This window comes from Colobus angolensis, unplaced genomic scaffold, assembly GCF_000951035.1.
Source record: "Colobus angolensis palliatus isolate OR3802 unplaced genomic scaffold, Cang.pa_1.0 Scaffold8, whole genome shotgun sequence".
NCBI lineage: Eukaryota > Metazoa > Chordata > Mammalia > Primates > Cercopithecidae > Colobus > Colobus angolensis.
In genome coordinates, this window is record NW_012121820.1 from 11233732 (window position 1) to 11243590 (window position 9859).

Genomic DNA, 9859 nt, shown 5'->3' on the forward strand with positions numbered 1-9859 from the left:
TCTTCTGTGTCCTTTGCGCTGGGAGTTGGAGACTGGAGCTGTTCCTATTCGGCCATCTTGCTCCGCCCCCCCCCAGTTAATTTCTTAATAAATTAAACACATACTACTCATTAGACCCAGCAACCCAAATACTGATTATTTATCCTAGATAAATGAAAGTTATGTTCACACCGAAATATATGCCCAAATGTTTAGAGCAGCTCTATTCATAATCATCAAAAAGATGTAGCCTCCAGCAAGTTAATAGATAAAGGAACTGCAGTGCATCGACATGTTGGACTATTACTCAGCAATTAAAATGGGACAACCTAGTAATACACACAACTAGATGAATCTTAAAAGCATTATACTGAGAAAAGGAGACACTCGAAAGCCTACATATTGTGTGATTCCACTTATGTGTTGTTCTCAAAAAGATAAAACTACAGTATCAGAGAAGAGTTCGGTGGTTGCCAGGGGTTAGGAGTTGGGTGGGAAGTTTTAGGGACCCTGTGACTATGGAAGGATAGTACAAGGGAGTTTTTTGGGATAATGAAACCATGCTGTATCCTGATAGTCGTGGTGGTTACATGAAATCTATATATGTATTAAATTTCATAGAAATTTATATAATTTATGTATTAAATATCATAGAAATTTATATAATTTATGTATTAAATTTCATGAATATTTGGTATAATTTAAACATTTACATATATATGCTTAAGTAAAGAATATCTTTAGAAGGTTGCATCCAAAATTGCTATTAGTAGTTGCCTTCAGGGAGAGAAACAAGACAGATGGCTCAGCTCAGGGAGAGGGAGGAATAGAACCTTTCCTATTTACTCTTCTTGCCTTTGGAATGTTGTATGTTATTCATTCATGATATACAAACTTTGAATGATAATGTAAACACTAGACGTCCTAAGTTAAGAAAAGAGGTTGCTATAGCATGGAAGTGCTTTTCTGTCATTGGTAGGAACTTGGACTAGATTTAGAAAGCAGGAGGTGAGTCTGCAAAGGCCCGGGGTGTAGCCCTTTCAGAAGGAAATAGACCTTGCCAAGACATTGGTGTCTAAAAAAGAAATAGGCTGTTTACCAATTATTACTCATTTGGCACCAAAATCATTAGAGTAAGAGTTAAGTTGGGCATATCTAATCCTGATCTTCAGATATACGTATCTTATGATCTTTATCGAGCCCCAAGTTAAGGAACCACACCAGAATTAATAGCATCAGATTCAAATTATTGACTGGGAAGGAATAAATTTTACCCTCAACTTCTTGACCATAGTCATGACACACACACACAAAAAAAGTCCACAAACAATGAGTTCTTTATTCAGTACCTTTGGTGAAAACCTTCAATCAGCTCCAAATAAGACAAAAAAGTCCTGTCCCGTCTCCCTTCGAGTTTATCTTCCCCTTGAGTGTTCCAGGCCTGCATTCCCCTAGACTTCCCACTGTTACTGCCTCACACTAGTCTTGGGTAGGATAAGTCTGTTGTATCAGGAATTTATTATTATTTGCAGAACAGGTGTATTAGTCTGCTTTCTGTTGCTTATAATGGAATACCTGAAACTGGGTGATTTATAAAGAAACAAAATTGATTTTTCACAGTTTCAGAGACTGGGAAGTCCAAGGTTCAGAGGGTACATCTAGTGAGAGCCTTCTTATGGGTGGGGACTCTCTTAGAAGTCCCAAGGCAGCATGGGGCATCATGTGGCCAGGTGTTAGCTGTACTAATATGCAATATGCTACCTCAGGTCTCTCTTTCTCTTTTTGCAAAGTCATCAGTTCCCCTCCCATGATAACACATTAATCCATCAGTCCATGAATGGATTGATCTATTCATCAGGGCAGAACCCTCATGATTCAATCACTTCTTAAAGGCCCCACTTCTCAATGCTTCCCACTTGGGGGATTAAGTTTCAACATGAGTTTTGGAGGGGCCATTCAAACCATAGCAACAGGCAAGGCCTTTGCTAATGCTTTTGCTCAAGGTTACTTTAAATTCTAAATTTTTATTTCTTCTCTGGCTGGGAAATGTGGCTTTCCCCTAATTTATTCTGCACAATGAATAGAGAGAAATGGCTTTGCCACCTGCTTGCAGGACTCCACGGTTCTGTTACTTCCAGTCTGTGTAATTTGTATGTATATTCTTGCCCGCCACCCCTTGGTTCTACCTCTTTGTCTTGGTTTCTCACCTAGCAAGATAATGGGAAAGGTTGTTTTACTCTATCCTTTAGGGCTGGAAAAATAACTTTCCTCTTGGGGTCTGAGCTCTTATCTGGACAGCGTAGCACATCTTGTATTATCCAGTAAATACCCTTCATCTTACTGCGAGCAGGTCTGTACTGGGGCTCCTTTTATAAAAAAACACACATTATAGCATGTGAATTCATGCCTATGGAAGTTAAAACTATAGATGAATTTTAACCCAAGCAAAGTCCCAGGAATACATTTCAAAATAAATAATCCCTGTTATTCAAGAAGAATATAGGCTACAAGCTTGTTTTCCTAGGTAGGGAAGGGCTGTAGGACTACACCATCCTGCAAACTTGCTGGGACTGCTGTGGTCGTACAAGCCAATTCTTCCTGGGGCATTTTCTTTTTTTTTTTTTTTTTTTTTGAGACGGAGTCTCGCTCTGTCACCCAGGCTGGAGTGCAGTGGCCGGATCTCAGCTCACTGCAAGCTCCGCCTCCCGGGTTCCCGCCATTCTCCTGCCTCAGCCTCCCGAGTAGCTGGGACTACAGGCGCCCGCCACCTCGCCCGGCTCGTTTTTTTTTTTTTTGTATTGTTAGTAGAGACGGGGTTTCACCGTGTTAGCCAGGATGGTCTCGATCTCCTGACCTCGTGATCCGCTCATCTCGGCCTCCCAAAGTGCTGGGATTACAGGCTTGAGCCACCGCGCCCGGCCCTGGGGCATTTTCAAGGGGAGTTAAGTATTGGAAACCCAATGGGGCCCTGAACTTATGCACATGATAGTGCTTTTGGACTCAGCAAACTATGTGTCCTTGTCTCTTGGGCATGATAAAATCTAATTAGAAGTAGACTATCTCCCTCTTTGTCCTTGATGTGTGCCCAGCACTATGCCACCTATTTTTACCTTCTCAGATTCTTGTTCTCTTAGGTCAACCCTGTTTTGCAGATAGGATTCAGGTGAGGTGACATGTCCTGCTACAGGTGGAAGAGATCAATTTCTGACTCCACAGCCCAGGTTCTTTCTTTATCCAAGACTGTTCCTATCTATGTCATCAGAGGTCCCTGTAGTTGGTATGTCAGGATTGATTAAAATTACCAAGACACCTCCCTCCAGGAATGGGGGCGGTACTCTAAGTGGATGCTCAGTACATATTTGCTAAATAAATAAGACACATCAGTCTAAAATGGCAAGTACAACCTGTAGCCTAATTTTACAGAGAGATGAACTAAGGTTCAGAGTGATTTGCCTTCAACAATATAATTACAGAGAATGAGACTGACTTAAAAGAATCCTGAACTTTTCTGCAGAATGATATACAGTGAGTGTAAATAAAGGCCAATTCTATATCGGGCCTTCATAAATGATTAAGGAACACCTTACAACACAAACAGTTTGACTAGAAATATAAATCGATATAGTTTTTAAATATAAATCTATAAATTTAAATTATATTTAAATAATTATATACATTATATAACTTGTATTCATAAATTAGATATAAATATAAATTAAGTATAAGGAAAAACAGCCATCATTAAATGTACAATGACCAAAGTTTCCAGTACAAAAGTCAGGTCTGTTAAGTAAAAATGTTTGTGGGACCAATAACAGCAGTAATAATAGCTCAACTGTTTAGAGCATAAAATCAAGAATGAACTTCTCTAAGCAGACTGTCTGGGTTCTAATTTCAACTCTACTGCTTACTAGCTATGGAACGATGGGAAAGTTACTTAACCTCTCTGTCTTTTATTTATCTATCAACTCAAAGTACCTGTCTTGGTAAGGTTGCGTTGAAGACCAAATGAGTTAATATTTGTAAGTCACTTAGAATAGCTCCTGGTACATAGTAAGGGCCATTCTATTTTTTGTTAAACATAATTACTTTTAAGCATCTTTGTATTCTTCACCACAACTTTATAAAGAATAGTGTGCTACCATTTTACAAATTTGGAAATTCAGCTTAGAGAGAGGTCCTATGAGTAGTCTTCTCTCATACAGCTGGGATTCAAACTCCACCTTTGGTTGGCCCTGAAGCCAGGGCTCTCTCCCAGCCCCAACCATTCTTAAGTGAAGCTTGCATTAAAATCCACAGCTTAGAATTCACCTTTCCTGCTATTCAGCAGGCACTCCTAGAAACAAAACCAAAAACCAAACAAAAAGCAATATTTTGAGTATTCTACCTTAGTCTTTTTTTTTTTTTGCATACCTAAAAGCCAAAATTAAAAAGGAAATGGAAAGATAATAATATAATATGTGTGTGCACGTGCACACACACACACACACAAAGGGTAATTACTGATTTTATTAAAAACATTTATCACAGAACCACATAACCATTGTTATTTTAGGCCTGGGAATACAATGCACACTGTTAAGCCATATGATGGTTAAAGATAAAAGCATGATTAAATACGTTAATGAAAGTGCCAGGCTGCATCGAGATGCACACCATGCATTGACCTCGAAGAGCTTGGGCTACCTTTGTGACCCCTTTATGAACTTTCCCCTCAGCTGAGTTTTCTAGAATGTTATTTTGTGCTTAAAAAAAAAAAAATCCTCTGAGTAATGAAATTCTACCTGATCCCTGGGACCTGACTGGCTACCCTGGCCTCCTGGCCTCTGGCTGCTGTTGCAACCCATTTTCCTTGTCTTCTTAGTGGAATTAGAAACCAGCCCACTGGCATTTTCCTACAATTCCCACTATTCTCAGGTCTAGAGAGAAAGGAACCAAATGCAGACAGGATTAAACTAATATCTGTTAAGGCTCAACCACTGGCCAAGCATTGTGCTGACATTTCATGTATTAAGACATTAGTTCTAATTTATCGTATTTCTATCCTTATCACTGTCCTGTTTTTACATAGAAGACTGGGGCTCAGAGATGCTAAGTAAATTGGCGTGATAATTATGAGTGGCGTATCTTAAATGTTTTTGGTTCTCCTCCTGAGCACACCATGGTCTTTCCGTTCTCTGCCAAGAAGGCTTCTCCCTTCTTGGGTTAGGTGCGTCCATGTGAGTGTAAGTGACATATGTCTCATCTCCGCGGAAGCTTAAAGAGCTAGTTATGGGTCACCATGTGCTCCTCCTCTGGCATCTGCTTCATCAGCTTGGGTCCACATATAATTATAATTTGTGATTTAAAAATGAGTACACTGGTTTGTGTGACAGATTTGGAAGCCTGATTTCTCATCCAAACGATTCAATAAGTGTAGCCCTACAGACCCTCTCATGTATATTATCCCAATTCAAATCTTGGTCCTTCTAATCTGCTCATGGATATATAAAGTGAATGGGAAATAAATATTGGTTGTTTTCAAGCCACTAAGATTTGGGGCTTGTTTTTACTCCTGCATAATGAAGTTTCACAACGTATGTGGACCTGGGAACTGAGATTTGAATGCACTTCTGTGTACTTTCAAAGACCTTGCTCTTTCTGCTGCCTTGAACTCTATTAATAAGATGTGGTCAGATCCTAGGATCCAGAAGGACATTGTCCACATGAAAAACAAGAAAGGGGCACAGGCATAGCCTCTGGTCAGAGGTTAGGAAAACATAGACTCACTGAGGATCCCAGCAGGGGAAAGTACAAAGCTCAGAATCTCAAGATCAGGTTAAAAATGTACAGATTGATTCTGTAACCTTGCACAAAAATCACCTAATCTCAGCGGTTATTTTTTGTTTTTTTCACGTAAATAATGGGAATAATATCGTGTGTTATTCAAAGTCCCTGACCTCCAAGGACCCCTGATACTAAAAGATATTCTCATTTTTTTTCTCAAGTCGGGAAAGATATATTCAGGGATTACACAAATTATTGTGTGACATTGTTCACAACCTGGAATGGAGAAAAAGATAAGAGATACAACTGAAATTAAGTGGCAGTAATCTGGCCTTGGACAAAGGGATTAAAGAAAGAAGAGAAGATAGGAAGAAAGTACTCTGGGAATAGATTCAACTGGAAGGCATCGGTATCACCTTAAGGAATCAAGTCAATAAAGAGGGCCCAAGATATGAACTGGGATAACACCTGAGAGAGTCTATAAGGCTATGCTTATTGAATTGTGTGGATGAGAAACCAGGCTTCCAAATCTGTCACACAAACCAGTATACTCATTTTTAAATCACAAATCAAATTGGTAAAAACATTTCTGAGCACATATTCCCCATATGTACACGTACTTATTGATAAATGTATATATACATTACTAGAGTAATGTATTATATGCACATTACATATACAATTTGGGTGCATAAAACATACAAAAAAAGAGAAATGTTAAAAAGATGGCTAAATAAACAGAAAGAAACAGTCAAATGTGTTTGGGATGTATGAAACCCTGAGTCACTGGCTTTGCATCTTTCTGCCTGAAAGTGACTTTATTGCCACCAGTCATACAACCCAGAAGAAAAGGGGCAGAAAAGCTTTTCAACTACTTGCTCTTGCTCAACCTTTCATGGAGCTGAATGCTTTAAAAAGGACAATGAACAAAGTGAAACATGCTTTAATCAAATTCCAATGAAAAACAGTCAAATGGCAAATATACTCTTGCTTCTTTTCTCTTTTCAGTGTCACAGAGAATTGTAAACCGTATGTTCCTTGGAGACCAAGCAGAGGGATAGCCACAGCTTGATATGCAGAGATGTATTAATTTGCACATTTAAGCCAGTAGTTCCTGTTGCTCATATCAAACTCACCCTCTTTCTATGACCCTAAAAATCTGTCATTTCAACAAATTATTGAAGAGTTCAATTTGTCACCTAGCTGTTTAAAATAGTAAAGATAGGAAGCCAGGCATAGTGGCTCACACCTGTAATCTCAGCACTTTGGGAAGCCAAGACAGGCAGATCACCTGAGATCAGGAATTTGAGACCAGCCTAACAAACATGGTGAAACCTGGTCTCTACTAAAAATACAAATATTAGCCAGGCATGGTGGTGGGTGCCTGTAATTCCAGCCCAGGAGACTGAGGCAGGAGAATTGCTTGAACCTGGGAGGCAGAGGTTGCAGTGAGCCAACATCGTGCCACTGCACTCCACCCTGGGAGACAGAGCGGAACTCCATCTCAAAATAATAATAATAATGAAGACAGGAGTCACTCTGAACTTATTCTGGTCCTGGGGGTTGGTAGAGGCTGTCCAATAAAATAAAGTTAAGTAAATAAAATAATTAAAATAATGAAGTCATGAATGCTGCCAGGCATATTTATGTAACTTAAGAAGCACTTGATACACAGAGCAGTAGGCTTGATGGCTAACTTGTTTGGTTGGGGTTGAAAGAGGGGAAAGAAAGGTAAGAATCAAGTTCAGTAGAAACTTAAAAGTGCCTGCTTTATAGGGGGGGTCATTGGTATTTGAATTCCATGAAATAGAATACTGTAGGTATGCCCTGCCCAGCTCCCAGAATTTTGGACCTATCAAATGGAGGCTTATATGCATGCATTAATTTCACAGACATGTATGCATAACTTATTTCTACTGACCTGTAGAGCCTAGTAAAATATTCGGAGGACCAATGGCTAGATTTATAATAAAATGTAATGAAAACTCAGTAAATTCAAAGAAAGGCTGGAAAGGAAGGAAAGGGCATTTTAAAAGGCAAGACAACATAAGATGTGAGAAAAAAATTTCAGCTTATCAGTATTCTCAACAAATGTACTTTAACTAAACTCCCTAATTTAAATGTGAAAATGTTATATTTGATTAGAAAACAAAATCCAAATTATACAATTTTAAAAGACACATATATAAAACATAATAATGCAAATAGGTTGGAAGTCAAAGGTGGGAAAAATATAGCAGGAAACTGGTAATAGGAAAAAAGTTGATGAAACATTATTAATATCAGATAAATTAGACTGAAAGCAAAATGGTAAATTATTTTATTAAAATAAGATTTTATTTAATTTTCAGTTATAAAATGTTTATTCTGAAAGTTCCAACAATTCTAAACCTGTATGCACATAATAACTTGATCTCAAAATACGTAAGGCCAAATTTGACACAATTGCAAAGAGGAAATTGCAAATCTTTCAGTGAGACTTTTTTTTTAAACATTCATTTATTCTCATTCATTGAACAAATGTTTGCTGAACATGAATTCATTGAACAATTAATGAATAAATGGGATTACACAAGTTATTGTGCAACAGTTTGGGCCCACACATAATTAGGATTACCAAGAACATTTTATTATTAGAAACATTTAAAAATAAAATGCTCTGTTTTATTCCAGGCATCCGTCTAGGTGCTGAGGAAATTATAATGAATAAATCACAATTTCTATGAAGCTTATGTTCTGGATGGAAAAGACAATGAAAAAAATATTTAATATGCCTGGTGTTGATAAGGGCTAAAAAGGAGAAAACAAATGAGGGTAAGGGGACAGAAAATTACGCAGCAAGTGCACTGTTGTTTAGATTGTGATGAAGGTAGGATTGCCTCATAAGGTGACCTGAATGAAGTGAGGGAGTAGTCAGGTTATAGATTTGAGAAAATCATTCCAAACAGTAGAATCAGTAAGTGTACTGGCTCTAAAGGGGCAGAGTTCTTGGCCTGTTTCAAGAACAGCAGGGAGACTGGTATGAGCAGAAGGCATAAGAAGAATGCTTGGAGATACCAGACACATCTCTGCAATTGACAGACAAAGTGGACAAATAACTAGTAAATAAAGAAAAGATTTATATGGCACAATTAATAAGAACAACCCAGTTGACAAGTATAAAATGCTGCACTCCAAGATTAGAGAATATACATTTAGCTTAGGAATACATAAAACAATCATGAAAATCAAAAATCAATAAAGCAATTCTCAACTATTTTGAGTCAACATCACACACACTATATCCTCTAATCACAATGATATTAAGTTAGAAATGAAAAGCAAAAATATTACTTGATAAAAGTTTATATATTTGGAAATTTAAAAGCACTCTTACAAAATAGTTAAGTCAATGAAAATGTCTTAAAAGCAACAGATAAGCTATTTAGAATTGAATGATCATAAAAATAATACAAATAAAACTCTTGGGATTTGGCTAAACTCACAATTTCAGGGAAATTCCTAGCTTTAACATGCTTATAGTAATGAAGAATATCCAAATATTTAATGATTTAAGCAATCATCTTAAGGTAAAAAAGAACGATAGATTAAACCTAAGGGTAGTGAAATGAGGGTATAACTAATATTAGAGAAGAGAGTAATGAAATAAGAAAAACTAAGAGCGTATCAACAAAGCCAAAACTCTTTGAAAAGGGATAAAAAAAAACACACCAAACTCCTTTTTTCTCTCAAGAAAAAAAGTTGGCACAAACAAAAATTATTAGGAATAAAAGAAGATACCTTAAAATACAGCTAGCATTAAAAGTCCAAGAAATAGGCCAGGCGCAGTGGCTCACGCCTGTAATCCCAGCACTTTGGGAGGCCGAGGTAGGCAGATCACGAGGTCAGGAGATGGAGACTATCCTGACTAACACAGTGAAACCCCATCTCTACTAAAAATACAAAAAGTTAGCCAGATGCTGTGGCGGGTGCCTGTAGTCCCAGCTCCTTGGGAGGCTGAGGCAGGAGAATGGCGTGAACCCAGGAGTCGGAGCTTGCAGCAGTGAGCCGAGATTGCGCCACTGCACTCCAGCCTGAGCGACAGAGTGAGACTCTGTCTAAAAAAAAAAAAAAA

General features: G+C 38.0%; 1 protein-coding gene across 1 annotated transcript in view; it reads left to right on the forward strand.

Moving 5' to 3' along the window:
- The window catches only part of PTPRT (protein tyrosine phosphatase, receptor type, T), a 714397-nt gene that overhangs the window by 266328 nt on the left and 438210 nt on the right, over positions 1–9859 (forward strand). The window lies entirely within an intron of this gene.